We start from the raw sequence: 15,611 nt of genomic DNA, 5'->3' as shown, positions 1-15,611 counted from the left end.
ATAAAGGATAAACTCAGTAGATGAAGAAAAAGCATTTGAGAAAGTTCAACATTCATTCATAATAAAAACTCTCAAAAAGAGGTGTCTAGGGAAAACTTAAAACATAATAAAGAAATATATGAGAAAAAAATACAGCTAACATACTCAATGGTAGAAAACTGAGAGCATTTCCTCTAATATCAAGAACAAGACAAGAATATTCATTCACACCACTTTTATTCAACACTGTACTGGAAGTTCTAGCCACAACAGTCAGACAAGAAAAAGAAATAAAAGCCATGCATATGGGTAAGAAGGAAGTTAAACTGTCATTATTCAGATGACATGGTAGTGTACATAGAAAATCCTAATGACTCCGCATAAAAAACTATTAGAAGTATTAAATTAAGTACATTTTTTGTATTTAAATTAATACTCAGAAATCAGTCCTATTTCTATACACTAATAACAAAGTAGCAGAAAGAGCAATTAAGGAAACAATTCTATTTGCAATTACACACACACACACACACAAACCTTTAAATAAACTTAACCAAGAATGAGAAGGACTTTATTCTGAAAACTATAGAACATTGATGAAAGAAATAGATCACACAAACAAATAAGAAACACAATCTATCTTCAAGATTATAAGAATCAACATTGATATAAAATCCATAATATCCAAAGAAATCTGTAGATTCAATGCAATTCCTATCAACATACCAATATTTTGCAGAATTAGAACAAATAATACTAAAATCTGTATAAAATCATAAAAAACCACAAATGGCTTCTTTGAAAAAGAACAAAGCTAGAAGTATCACAATTCCAGGTTGAAATATATACTACAAAGCTTAAATAATCAAATTATTATGGCATTATCACAAAAATAGACACGATAATCCATGGAACAGATTAGTGATCCATAAATAAACCTACACTTATATGGTCAACTATCCATGACTTGGGAGATAAGAATATACATTGGGGAAAAGGAAGTTACTTCAATAAATGATGTTGGGAAAACTAGACACTTTCATGCAAAGGAATTAAACTGGACAACTTTCTTATACCATACACAAAATAAACTCAAAATAGACTAAAGATCTACATGTGAGACCTGAAACCACAAAACTCCTAGAATGAAACATAAATTATAATTTCTTTGACATCTGATGTAGCAACATTTTTCTAGATATGTCTATTAAGTCAAGGTAAACAAAAGCAAAAATAAACTATTGGGACCAAAGCAAAATCAAGATTTTGCACAGCAAAGGAAATCATCAAGAAAACAAAAAGACAATATACTGAATGATATAAGAGATTTACCAATTATGTATCTGATAAGGTTAATATCCAAAATATATTAAGAGTCTATACAACTAAATACCAAACAAAAAACAAAAACAAAAGGAAACAAACAAAAAAACCCCAAAGGATCCAATTAAAAACTGATCAGAGGACCTGAATAAATACTGTTCCAATGAAGACCTCTACATGGCCAACTGACACATGAAAAGATACTCAACAGGGGCCCTCCTTAACACCTATCACCCATTTAGTCCATCCTCTGCCCACCTCCCCTCCAGCAACCCTCAATTTATTCTCTATAGTTTAGACTCTCATGGTTTGCCTCCTTTTCTCCCCCTCCGTTCCCCCATGTTCATTTGTTTTTTTTCTTAAATTCCACATAGGAGTGAAATCATGTGGTATTTGTCTTTCTCTGACTGACTTATTGCACTTAGCATAATACATTCTAGCTCCATCCATGTCACTGTAAATGGCAAGATTTCATTTTTGATGACTGATTAATATTTCATCACATATATATGTGACACATATATATCGCATCTTCTTTTTTCATTAATTCCCAGTTGATGCACATTTGGGGTCTTCCCATAATTTGGCTATTGTCAGTAATCTTGCTGTAAACATTGGGATGCATATGCCTCTTCAAATCACTGTTTTTATATCCTCTGGGTAAATACCTAATGGTGAAATTGTCGGGTTGTAGGGTTGTTATTTTTTCAGCTTTTTAAAGAACTTCTATGCTGTTTTCCAGAGTGGCTGCACCAGTTTGTATTCCCACAAACAGTGTAAGAGGGTCCCCTTTGTGTTTATGAGAATAAGGAGAAAAAGGAATTTTTGTTCACTGTTACTGGAAATGTAAACTAGTACAGCCACTGTGGAAAAAGGTATGGAAGTTCCTCAAAAAACTTAAATCTAGAACTACCATATGATTCCAGAACTGGCTATATACCAAAAAAAAGAAAATATTAGTTTGGAAAAATATGCACTCTTTTGCTTATTGCAGCATTATAGATAATAGCCAAGATATGGAAGGAACCTAAATGCCCACTGATACATGAATGGAGAAAGAAGGTGTGGTGCATATATATGGAATATTACACAGTATTAAAAAAAATGATGAGCTCTTGCCATTTGTAACAACGTGGAAGAACTTAGAGAGTATTTGCTAAGTGAAATAAGTCTAACAGAGAAAGACAAATACCATATGATTTCACTTACACATGAAATCTAAAAAGCAAAGCAAATAAATAAGCAAACAAAAAACAAAATCATACCAACAATACAGAGAACAAATTAATTAACTCGGGAGTTCTTTTTTTTCTCCTATTTTTTTCTTATTTTGCACTTTTTGATTTTATGCTATTTTCACATAGGTTACAATTGGTGTTTCTATTTATTTTTATTCAAAGAGCAAACATTTGTATCTATATGTAATTCTATTGATTTTTATTGTTTTCTTCCTTTCCTTTTTCTTATATTTATTAACTCCTTCCTTCACATTGTCATTGTTTTTTTGTTATTTTTAGTCGAACACTACTTTTTTTTGGTTCGGTAATATAATTTTCATTGACTGAATTTTCCTCAAGCACTAATTTTGCTGGGTCCCATTGGTTCTGAGTAATGCAATTTTAAGTATTATTTTGATTTTCTTGAAATTCAGATATTTATATATTTTTTTCTTTCATTCAGCAGTCATTTAATATGGAACATATTAGTGTATTAATTTCTTGGTGGAAAGATCTTTTTTTTCTAGCTTCCTCATTAATTTACAGAATTTCACTTGGCAGTATGATTAGTTAGTTGCAAACTAATATATAGTTAATTTGTGTGAATATTCCATGAATATCTGAGATGCTTTTAATTTTTATGATGTTCACAGTTATAGATTATCAGTGCTGATTATTTTATACTTATATTTTATTTTCTTATTTTAGTAATCTCTTGTGAACCGAGAAAATTAATGTTTCCTATTACAATGAGTTCTCAGTGTTCTAAGCATACCTTTTATGGTTGCTTTATGCGTGATGATGTTATCTAGTCTATAGCTATGCAAAAGTCTGGGATAATATGTATTCTGCACACTCCCTTTTTCTTGAGTTTACCTAATACACAGTCACTTTTCTTTTTATTTTCAGACTTTCTCAATGATTGTCTTATCTGTGTCTTTACTGTATCCTAGATTTACAACCTAGTTTGGGGGTTTACTTTGTGTCCTATTTAACAAAACCTTTCTTTCAATGTGTCTTCCTACTCCGTTTATAGTTACTGTATGGCAGATGTGTTTCATATTAAGTCTGTCATATGATTTTAGGTTATAATGTTGGTTTTTATAGTTTTAACATACAAACCTTACTATGGTTTTCATTGTCATGTCTGTATCTGCCATGTATATATGTGTGTAGGTACTTATACAGTATATAAGAATGTCTGTATTTATTCTGTACTCTAAAGAATCATATTTTATACAATAATATTATATAATAATTTGTTATATAGAAAGTTAGTCACCCCATTTCCTCAATATTTATCTTTCTAATTACTTTTAAATGTTTATTAATCTATCTCTTGACTTGTCACTGATTAGAGAAGAGACACTGAAGAGACACTCTTACTCTTCCATCCCAAATTGTGTTCTGTCATGTTTACATTGTCACAGCATTTACAGTCTATTTTGCAGCCTAATCCTACATTTTGTTTAGTATTATTTTTTTCCAATGTCCAATATCAGTCCTATCTGTACCTTCTCCAAACATCCCTTTATTATCCATAATTTATCTTAAATAGTGCTCTCACAAAGAGATCATAGGGAAAATTCTCTTTGACTTATTTTTTATTTTTATTTTTTTTATTTTTTTAATCTTTATTTATTTTTGAGACAGAGAGAGACAGAGCACGAGCTGGGGAGGGGCAGAGAGAGAGGGAGACACAGAATCTGAAACAGGCTCCAGTCTATGAGCTGTCAGCACAGAGCCCGATGTGGGGCTCGAACCCATGGACCGCGAGATCATGGCCTGAACTGAAGTCAGACGCTTAACTGACTGAGCCACCCAGGCACCCCTCATTTCTGATTTTTAATGTTTATTTATTTATTCTTTGCGAGAGACAGAGAGTGAGAAGGGGAAGGGCAGAGAGGGAAGAAGACAGAATCCCAAGTAGTTTCTGTGCTGTCAGTGCAGAGCCCAATGTGAGGATCCATTGAGATCATGACCAGAGCCAAAACCAAGATTCAGAGGCTTAACTAACTGAGCCACCCAGGCACTGCAACCTTGATTTCACACAGGTACAAAACTCTCTGCAAGTTTGATAGTTATAGAAAAGCTTGACTCACTCTCTACTCCATGGCTGATACATTTTTCCCCTTAATATCTGACTGATATGCCATTCTCATATAGCTTTAGCGGTTACCAGGAAAAACTGACCAGCCACATATTTTGCTCCTGTATAATGATACACCTTTAACGCCCCACATATTTATATTCTGCGCTAGCCCTGGGTCCATAATATACTTCTCTATGTCATTCCAATTTTAATATGTATCGACAGAAATGAATAAGCAGTTTTTTAGAAAATTTAATCAAATCAAGACCATCACAAATTTCTAAATAATAAATTAAGATACTAGTTAATAAAATATAATATCTGGTTGTTATGTAAACTCAAGATCCCTAAAATGTTTTTATTTGAAGCATGCTGGAATAAACTGGCACATCTATTTCCAAAGTTATCAGATTCGCAGACATTGAGATTTACAAAATTTCAAATGGTCTCACCTACATATACTGTCTTCTTTTCCCATTTAATAATGAGAGTTCCTTGAATATAATATTAATATTTACCAAAGTATTTCTCCATTATATGCTGGAAAAATCATCACATCACTGATCCTCTCAAACAATCATTCCGTTTTATCTTAAACATAACCTTATATCTAAGTTTTACATTGATAGGGAGAGCACTAAGGCAGTTTTTCTCCCTTCTCAGTCCAGACTGCAATTCATAGCTTATTTTGTCAGGGTTTTATAGATCTGATAACCTATAAGTTACAAGATTTTGATAAATACTTTATTTTCTTTTAGCAGGTATTCACTGAACACACACTATGCTAAGCTTTGGGACTATGGGGAGGAACAATGCAAATAAAGACAAAGCCCCCCGCAGTGAAAACTGATGTCATGTCAGGTAAAACGCAGCTGTGTCCCACTTGCTGGAAGCATTAGATGCTACTGGTTCACAACTGCATCCACCCTTGGGAATTGCTCTTGGCCATATGAACTTTTTTTTTAAATGTTTTATTTATTTCTGAGAGAGAGAGAGAGAGAGAGACAGCGTGAGCAGGGGAGGGTCAGCGAGAGAGGGAGACACAGAATCTGAAACAGGCTCCAGGCTCTGAGCTGGCTGTCAGCACAGAGCCCAACGTGGGGCTAGAACCCATGAACCGTGAGATCATGACCTGAGCCGAAGTCGGACGCTTAAGCGGCTGAGTCTCCCAGGTGCCCCTGGCCATATGAACTTGACCTAAGTTTACTGTTCCTTTCTCTCACCCTCCAATCTACCCCCAAGACGAGTGGCCACTCTGAATGGTCAACTCCACTCAAAAGATTTTGTAAGACCAGCTAAATCACAGTTGCAGCTACATTGCCAATCAATTTCCCCTGGGCTCAGTCTTGCCTTCCAAACTCTTTTAGTGGTAAATCTTTCAAAAATACTGCCAAATAAATCTACAAGTCACCTTCAGCTCAGGATCTCTTTCTAAGAAACCCATTCTGTGACCCTCCCATTTGTGGGTCACGACATTGACATCCCATTTGAGGAACACAATAATAAACAAAGAGGCAAATTGCTGGTAATGATAGATGTTAAGAATAATTAGGAAGCATCTACATGGGTTAGAAGTAAAATTCTTGCTTATGCGCATTTGTATTTATGTGTATATGTGTCCCAAGAGTGCATATTTTACACTGAAATATATGTAAATAAAAATCCTGAAGCTCCCATTATCAGTGAAGTCTTAATATCTTGTTTGCTGCTGTGAGCTAAGCAGATGTTATACATGCAGATAAAATTAGAAGACCCAAATGAGAAGAATAAGGATCACAGGTTTCTAGTTTAGAAGTGCCTAACTAGTGATAGCAATAAACCTTGAATTATAAAATATCCTGTCGATATGGGAAAGCCTATAGCAGTACTCTACTAAAGTAGTGTTAATATAATTTATGTTAATCACAAAACTATGAAGCTGTAAGCCAGAACCATAGGGCAACCTGGATCAGTATTTCCTGAATAGATTCTGGCTATCCTCTGCATCTCAGCTCACTCTACCAGCAAAGTTCATACACCAGACTCCCACTTAGCTGAGCTAGTTTATATTATGTTGAAAGAGAGAACCGACACGAAATCTGTCAATAGGTGTAACCTTACACGTTTGTTGATTTCAGTTTTGTTTTGAAAGTTGCACCCATCAAACAAGGTGGGGATCAGTGAACACATAGTAACAGTAATTAAAAGGTCTTAACCAGAGGATTCCTACAGAAATGCATCCAGTTGCTTTACTGAAATTTTGAGAGGGGATATTAGAGCAATTCTACAGCCCAGTACTGTTTCACAGTCTGGCTAACCACCTTAATAGTCTGTACTCACTCCCCATCATTAATGTTCTTTGGAATTGTTAGATAAGTTTGATGTTTATAAAGTTGAATTTTTACTATTTTTAAGTACGTTCTATTGAGGGAAAATGCACACATCAGGGCTCCACTAATTGAAATCTAATGCCTGTGAAATTGGTTTGGCTAGAATTTACTATTTTCCTTTTTCTGTGAGAAAAATATTAGCAAGAAAATTAGTAGTTTAAGGACATTTTCAGTTGATATGCTTAATATGCTTAAGGAAAAGGTCAATGTTAAACACACTAGAAGTCATAGTTAAACATGTGATATTAACAAGTTCCTCATTAAAGTAACTTTCCAATTCATTGTTTTGTAATGCCAATTTGACTTACTACTCATGTTATAACAAAAAAGGCTCTTAGTATATGCGTTACAGAATCAATATATGTCACTAAATCACACTACTCCACTCCCCCAGTTAATAAAAATGTATTAGACATTATTTCATATGACTTTGTTAACAGCATTGCAGTTACATGTTAACTAATCTCTGAAATAACTATGTGAAAAATACATGTGCTCATCAATTTCTACTCATCTTTACAGATAGTAGTGAGAATCTGCCTGATTACAGACTTACTTAGCCAAGGTATATGAAGCCTATTATTTAATTGGCCTTGTAAATCTATGTGCTTTGCTGACACTTCTCCAGCCAATAGAAGTCCTCATGGGTCCATCCCTAATAACAATATAATAGTAATATACAATTTACAATATTTAAATTAAGACACAAAATCACTAATATTTTGATACTTCATAAAAACTCCTTTAATTGTAATCATGAAGCAGCAGCTTCACTTATTTCTACTATTTTAATACCTAAAATGGAGGGATATGGCATCTGTTGGATTTCTCCAAGTCTCCACACTATTAGAGCCTTGGAAGAAACAGAAAGGTTCATCTGGGGACACATGTCAGTAGAAAAGGGAAACATTTCCTTGAGGAATAACATGCCGCCTCTTTCAAGGCGGCCTCCTGTAGAGATTCATTAAATGTGCAATTAACAAAAGTGCATTAACAAAAGGAAGCCTCTTCTATTCAGATAGAAAAACTCAATGAATTTCCACCAGGGGACAGTTTTAAAAGTGAGACATAGATGAGTGTATTTTTTTAATATTTAGAAAATTGCTTTATAAATCATATTTTAATCTGACAAGTTTCCTTAACATATCTAAAACTTTGCTACTTTTGTAGACCCAGAACTATAGTAGTTGATGCCTATTTTTAAAGAATGCGATAAATACTTTTCATATTCCTCAGGCTCATCACTATGAATGTTAAAATTTTTCTAAGCTATGATGGAAACATCTTCAGGAGATCATATTTGACCATAACTAGAGGACTTCATTTTATTTATTATATTTCCTTTTGATATTTTTTCCTCTCTTCTGTCACTGTCAGATTCATTGTCGTTTTTCACTGCCTCTGGTAAACCTGCCTCTACGTTCTGTTTCCAAGTTTTTGCTTTAAGTTTCTTTTAATATTTATTTTTGAGAGAGAGAGAGACAGAGAGACACAGAGACAGAGAGAATGACTGGGGGAGGGGCATAGGGAGAGGGAGACACAGAATCCAAAGCAGGTACCAGGTTCTGAGCTGTCAGCACAGAGCCCTAGGCAGCCTGAACCCATGAGCAGTGAGATTAAGACCTGAGCCGAGGTCGGATGAGCAACTGACTGAGCCACCAAGGCGCCTCAAGTTCTTGCTTTTGTTTGTTTGTTTTGTTTTGTTTTGTTTTAAGTAATGTTTATTTATTTTTGAGAGAGACAGAGCGCAAGCGGGGGAGGGGCAAGGAGAGAGGGAGACACAGATTCCAAAGCAGCCCTAGACTCTGAGATGTCAGCAAATAGCCAATGTGGGGCTTGAACTTACAGACCATGAGACAATGACCTGAGCCAAATTTGGGTGTTTAACCAACTGAGCCACTCAGGCACCCTTCCATTTTTTTGTTTTAAATATTCTGTGTTTTGTAGTGATCTGCACTTATCTATCCATCTATGTAACCTATCAAGTTTAATGTACACATATATGTATTTATTTTTTATCATCAAAATATTGATGTATTTTTATAGTCATATAAAGTGTGTTTATAGTTTTATATCCTTATATTTATGAGATATAAAGTGTTTTTTAATTTTTAAAAATTTTTTAATGTTTATTTTTTGAGAGAGACACTGACTGTGCGAGTGGGGGAGGGGCAGAGAGCGGTACACAGAATCCAAAGCAGGCTCCAGGCTCTGGGCTGTCAGCACAGAGCCCGACGCGGGGCTCAAACTCACCAACTGTGAGATCATGACCTAAGCCAAAGCCGGCTGCTTAACCGACTGAGCCACCCAGGTGCCCCATAAAGTGTTTTATATTTATAATTCATGAAACAAATTTAAGGAAACAAAATTAATGCATTTCTACTATTAAAATGTACAAACACTTCAAAACTACAATAAAAACACAAATTTGCAATGTAATAAATGATAAACTAGCATAATCGTTTTAATAGAAAGTATCAGCCGCTCTTGACTTTCCTACTTTGCTCTACCTGTGTTCCCACCAGCTCTGCGTGTTCCCGGCATTCACTGCTTCCGTGGCTTTGGTCCAATGGTCTTTTGCAAGTTCACCTTCCATGATTGGATCACTCAGAACCACTACTTCTGAGAAGCTTTTGTGTCCAGCACTTTTAATTTCCCTCTTCATCAAACTGGGATAGATGACCCTAATTTCATCCTTCTTCTAGGGAAAGATCTATGTACGTCAGAGGTCCTCCTACAAGATCCAAGCAAACTCTTTTTTTCCTGCCAGTGAAGGAGATGACATAAGACGTTGCGGGGGTGGGGGAGGGAGGTGGGTCCTGTTGCTGACTGATCCTGTAAAGAAGGTTATGTTCTTAGGGACATCGAAGGACAGAAGGGGCAAAAGAACCAAACGCTTTCATATTAAATAGAGTGACTGAGGCCACTCATCAATGTCTAAAATAAAGTTATTGCGCAAGCAAAAATACTGGCATTCTAGAATATGAGAATATTTAATTCTGGTGTCATAATTTTATGGAAAGCAGAGAAATGAATATAATAAAGAATTGAAGGACATGAGTTAAAGCCAGAGGTACTTTCTGGTGAGCAAATTAATTAAATTTCCTGCTGACATCTTTTCAGCTTGTTTGACTTTTTGGGTTTCATTTTCTGATTCTCAACTGTACTTCAGTTTTTGCATGTGCAATACAATACATGAATTAATAAATGAAATATGGTTATTTTTAAAATTTTTAAAAGCTGATTTATTTATTTTTGAGAGAGACAGCGAGCGAGTAGGGGAGGTTCAGAGAGAAAGGGAGAGAAAGAATCCCAGGCAAGCTCTGCACTGTCAGCACAGGGCTCCACATGGGGCTCGATCTCATGAACCATGATATCATGACCTGAACCAAAATCAAGAATAGGATGCTCAACTGACCAAGCCACTCAGGCGCCCTGAAATATGTCTATTATATAATATGATCTGAAAATGTCACATATGAGTGAGGTTGTGTATGTTTCCTATTTTTCTGACCAGATTGAGGTTCAAGAATAGGCAAGGCTATCAATTATGAAGCAGAGTTTCTGGTCTAAATTCATGAAGTTATTAGTTACTTTTTAAAAGCTTTTAATGTTTTCATCTATTTTTGAGACAGAAAGAGGGGAAGGGAGACAGAGACAGAGGATGAGCATGAGCAGGTAAGGGGCAGAGAGAGAGAGAGGGAGACACAGAGTTTGAAGCAGGCTCTAGCACAGAGCCTGAAGCAGGGCTAGAACTCACAAACCGTGAGAACATGTCCTGAGCCAAAGTCAGACACTCAACCTACTGATCCACCCAGTTGCCCCATGAAGTTATTAGTTATTACCTCCTGTTCTATCCTTACACCCAGGAAGTAAGACGGGTGCATCCTCAGTTTGGTGGCAGGATGTAATCCTAGTACCAATGTGATTTCATTACCTACTGCTTACTTCCACTTCTCTCTCCATCTAAATATCCTCCATCTCCCTGAACTGATTATTGATATAGTCAATGAAATGATATAGCCATGATAATACCCATGAAATGGCCACATATCTTAGTTAAAATTTTGGCTGAGCCATTAACCTCCCTTTCGACTGAAACTTTACAGCCAAACTGTTACAGTGTTTCAGAATATTGGTTTAATTCCAATTTTCTGTTTATCCACAAATTCCTACAAAACACACCCAGATAACTTTCCATTTTCTAATTGGTTATTAGGGATTAGAACTACTCCCCCACTGTTCTTCAAGCTTATAGAGAAAACGCTGGTTAGTCTTCCCAACATGATCTCTTTCAGTATTTATCATCATACTTTATTTCTGAAATAAAGCACATATAAAGAAAGGTGTACATATCAGAATAGTATGGATTGATAAGTATTGAAAAGTAAACACATCTGTGTAACTACTACCAGATTGGGAAATAAAGTATTAGCAGCTTTCCAGAAGGCTGCCTCACGCCTGCCCCAGGTGTTACCTCCTGAAAGAGAAACATCAATCTGATTTCCATAACCATTGATTAGTTTTTCCCATTTCATTTTTACATGACAGAAATCACAGAGCATGTATTCTCCTATGTCTTTTTATTTTATTCAAATTTGTGTCTGTGACTTTCATGCAGACTACTGCAAATATCTAAGTTTAATATGATCATGTTATTAATATGTAGAATGAGTAGATCGCAGATTCTAACTGCCATGCTACTCTTGATGGGAATTTGCATTATTTCCCCTTTGGAATATTTATGAATAATGCTTCTCTGGTGCCTATCCATATGCACCTATGTTGAACACATACATAGAAGTGTACTCATAGGATCATAGAATATGCATACATTAAAATTTAGAGCAAAAAAAAAAAAAACCAACTTATTGAAATGGTCCTACCAACTGGAATTCCCAGTAACATTTTATGAGAGTTCCTATTGTAGTTCATCCTCACCAATACATGGTATTTTTAAGTATTTTATTTTGCTATTTTTGCTGTTCTATTATTTAAGTGGGTATATGTGAGAATATTTTATTGTGTCCCTCATTTGCATTTACCAAATAACAACTGAAGTTGAACACATTCAAATATTTATTGGATATTTGAATATACTTACTTATGGAGGGACTTCTTGGTCCTTTACTTAGATTTTTTTTAGATTTTTTTATCTTAATGATTGTAATGAGATCTTTATAAATACTCATCCTTTGACAGATACATATATTACAAGTATTTTCTCCTCCTCTGGGACACGTGCTCTGATCTTTTCAACATTGCTATTAAATAAACAAAAAGTTTTACGTGTTTAGTCAGAATTTCCAATTTCTTCCTTTATAGCGAGTTCTTTTCATGTTCTGTTTAAGAAATATTTGTCTGCTGAAAGTTATGAACACATATTCTTATATCGTCTTCTAGAAGCTGGGTATTGTTTTTCTGTTGTTTTTGTCACTGTTGTTGTTTTATCTTTCATGCAAGTTGAAAAGCTATCCCAGTTCACTTTGTGAAAGGTTTGAGATAGAAACCATGTTTATTATGATTATGGTTCCAATGTCCCAGTGCCACTTATTAATCAGGCCACTATCTCTTTATTGCAATGAAGTGACATCTCTGTCACATATCAACTAACTCTGTATGTGTGCTCATTTCTCTAAACTCTGTATTTGGTTTCATTAGTCTCTATCTGTCTCTGTGCCAATACTGTGCCATTGTGATTTCTATATAGAAGAATATAGAAGCCTTGATACTTGGTGCTGTAGACCTTGTCTTTGCTAGATTGGCTCTTTGAATTTCTCTATAATTATTGGAATCCACTTGGCAGGGTAATTATTGTAATCCACTTGTCAAGGGAAATATGGCAATGTTGACTGGGATCTCATAGATTATTTGAAAATTGACATATTTACATACTTGAAACTTCCTACCGGGGCACCTGGGTGGCTCAGTCAGTTAAACGTCTGACTTCGGTTTAGGTCATGATCTCACGGTTCGTGAGTTCGAGCCTCGCGTTGTGCTGTGTGCTGATAGCCAACTCAGAGCCTAGAGCCTGTTTCAGGTTCTGTATGTCCCTCTCTCTCTGACCCTCCCCTGCTCACATTGTCTGTCTGTCTGTCTCTCTCTCTCTCTCTCTCTCTCTCAGAAATAAATAAAACATTACAAAAAAAGAAAAAAAAGAAAAAACTTCCTACTAATACTAGTAAATCCTGGGGTCCCTGAGTGGCTTAGTCAGTTAGGCATATCACTCTTCATTTCACCTGAGGTCGTAATCTCACAGTTTAAGGGATGGAGCCCAACGTGGGGCTCCATGCTGACAGTGTGGAGCCTGCTTAGGGTTCTCTCTCTTCCTCTCTCTCTTTCTTCCCTTCCCCCACTTGAGTGTAAATTCTCTTTCTCTCAAAACAAATAAACTAAAAAAAAAAAAAAAGACTAACATATCTTTATTTATTTCAGTCTTTTTAGTCTCAAATATTTTGCAGTTCTCTGTACACATTTCACACAATTTTCAGTAGATTTCTTCTTGGGTATTGGATTCTGATTCAGCCGTAAATGACATTACTTTCTATTCCATTTTCTAATATCTCTTTGGTAGTCTGTAAACTAAAATTTTTTTTATTACAATCTTAGACTCAACAGCCTTGCTCAATTCACAAATTACTTCTAATAGTCTTTTTTGTAATCATTTTAACTTTCCTACATACATAGCCATGTGCATGTAGAAAAGTACATTTACAAATAATGAGAGTTTTATTACTTCCTTTCTACTCTTTACATATTTGAACTTGTCTCACTTTGTTACATAACTGGAATCTCCAGTACCATGTTGCATAGAAGGTGACTACTCTGTCTTTAACCTCAAAGGGACAGTTTTAAATATTTACTATTTAATATAAAGCTACTTGCATGTTTTGGATGCACAAATATTATTGTAAAGGTAGATCTTTCTCTCTTAAGTCATCCACAGATTTTGGATTTAATCACAAACATATAGCATACAAATATTCATAGTACCATCTCAACATTTTTGATGTATGTTTTTAAAATTTTGACATTGTTAATTTGTGTATTGTATGTTTTGATGTAATGTATATTTTTACTATTTTGAATATTGTTAATTTGTGTATTCTCATTTTATTGATCACTCATTGTAGAAATTTTATTATAATTTTCAAAGACAAAAACTTTCATTTGCTTTATGATTTCTATTGTACATTTGCTATATATCTTATGTTTTCCTTCTTTCTATATTCATTGGGTTTGATTTGTTACTCTTGTCCTACCTTCTCTCTAAACATAACTTCACTTAAATCTTACAAGTGTTGATCTTTTTGTTGTTGTTGTTCTCTTTTGGTTTTTCCTTAGTTTATTTAGAAATACATGATTTAATTTCCAAATATTTGTATGAGATAAATAACCTTCATGTTAATGATTTCTTATTCAGGGGAGAGTGGTTAGTTAACAGTTGATCTGTGTTCTTTTCCTTTCTCTCAGGAACATCTGAGGGGTATGCTTCCTAGAATCCTTTTACAATAATAAGTCAAGAAATTTATAGGAGCAAGTTGGATCTTTAATAAATGCTATGCTTTGACTAAGCACATGTACTTGATTGTTGAGACCATTCATTGAGTAACTTGCAATTGGTGAATTTGAACTACTCTGAAAAATGGGAGAGAGGCACATATCCAAGAGTACACATATAACCAGTTACAAAAGCTAAAGAAGCCCCTAAAGAAACTAGCTTCTTTGGGCTAAAGTGGTTTCATGCGTACTCAGCATGGTCTCTCATTGTCATTCACATCCAAGAGCACACTGAAGACATGGGGATATTGTGTCTGAGATTCCTACTGGGCTTTAGCACTTTATGCTGTAGTGCATGTCTTGTATCTTCTCTCTTTCTCTCTCTCTCTTTCTCTCACTCTCCTTTTTTTTTTTTTTTTTTAATTTTCAGCAGTAACGTTTTTACTTGAAGTCCTTTATTTGGTGTGGGAGCTTCTTGCCAACACATCTGTATATTATATTTCTATTTATTTTTTTTCTTAAATAGTTTATTGTCAAGTTGGCTTCCATACAGCACCCAGTGCTCATCCCCACAAGTGCCCTCCTCCATGCCCATCACCCCCCTTCCCCTCTCCACCACCTTCTCAGCCCTCAGTTTGTTCTCAGCATTCAAGCATCTCTCACGGTTTGCCTCCCTCCCTCTCCCCAGCTATTTTTTCCCTTCTTCTCCCCCATGATCATCTGTTAAGTTCCTCCTAATCCACCTATATGTGCAAACTTAAGGTATCTGTCCTTCTCTGCCTGAATTATTTCGCTCAGCATAACACCCTCAAGTTCCATCCATGTTGCTACACATGGGCAGATTTCATTCTTTCTCATTACCATGTACTATTCCATTGTATAGATGAACCACATCTTCTTGATCCATTCTTCAGTTGACGGACACAGACTTTTTCCATGTTTGGGCTATTGTTGAGTGCTGCTATGAACATTGAGCTACATGTGCCCCTATGCATCAGCACTCCTGTATCCCTCGGGTAGATTCCTAGCAGTACTATTGCTGGGTCATAGGGGAGTTCTACTGTTAATTTTTTGAGGAACCTCCACACTGTTTTCCAGAAGGGCTACACCAGTTTACATTCCCACCAACAG

Source organism: Crocuta crocuta, unplaced genomic scaffold (assembly GCF_008692635.1).
Source record: "Crocuta crocuta isolate KB4526 unplaced genomic scaffold, BGI_CrCroc_1.0 scaffold264, whole genome shotgun sequence".
In the NCBI taxonomy this organism is placed as follows: domain Eukaryota; kingdom Metazoa; phylum Chordata; class Mammalia; order Carnivora; family Hyaenidae; genus Crocuta; species Crocuta crocuta.
This window is presented reverse-complemented; position numbering follows the sequence as displayed.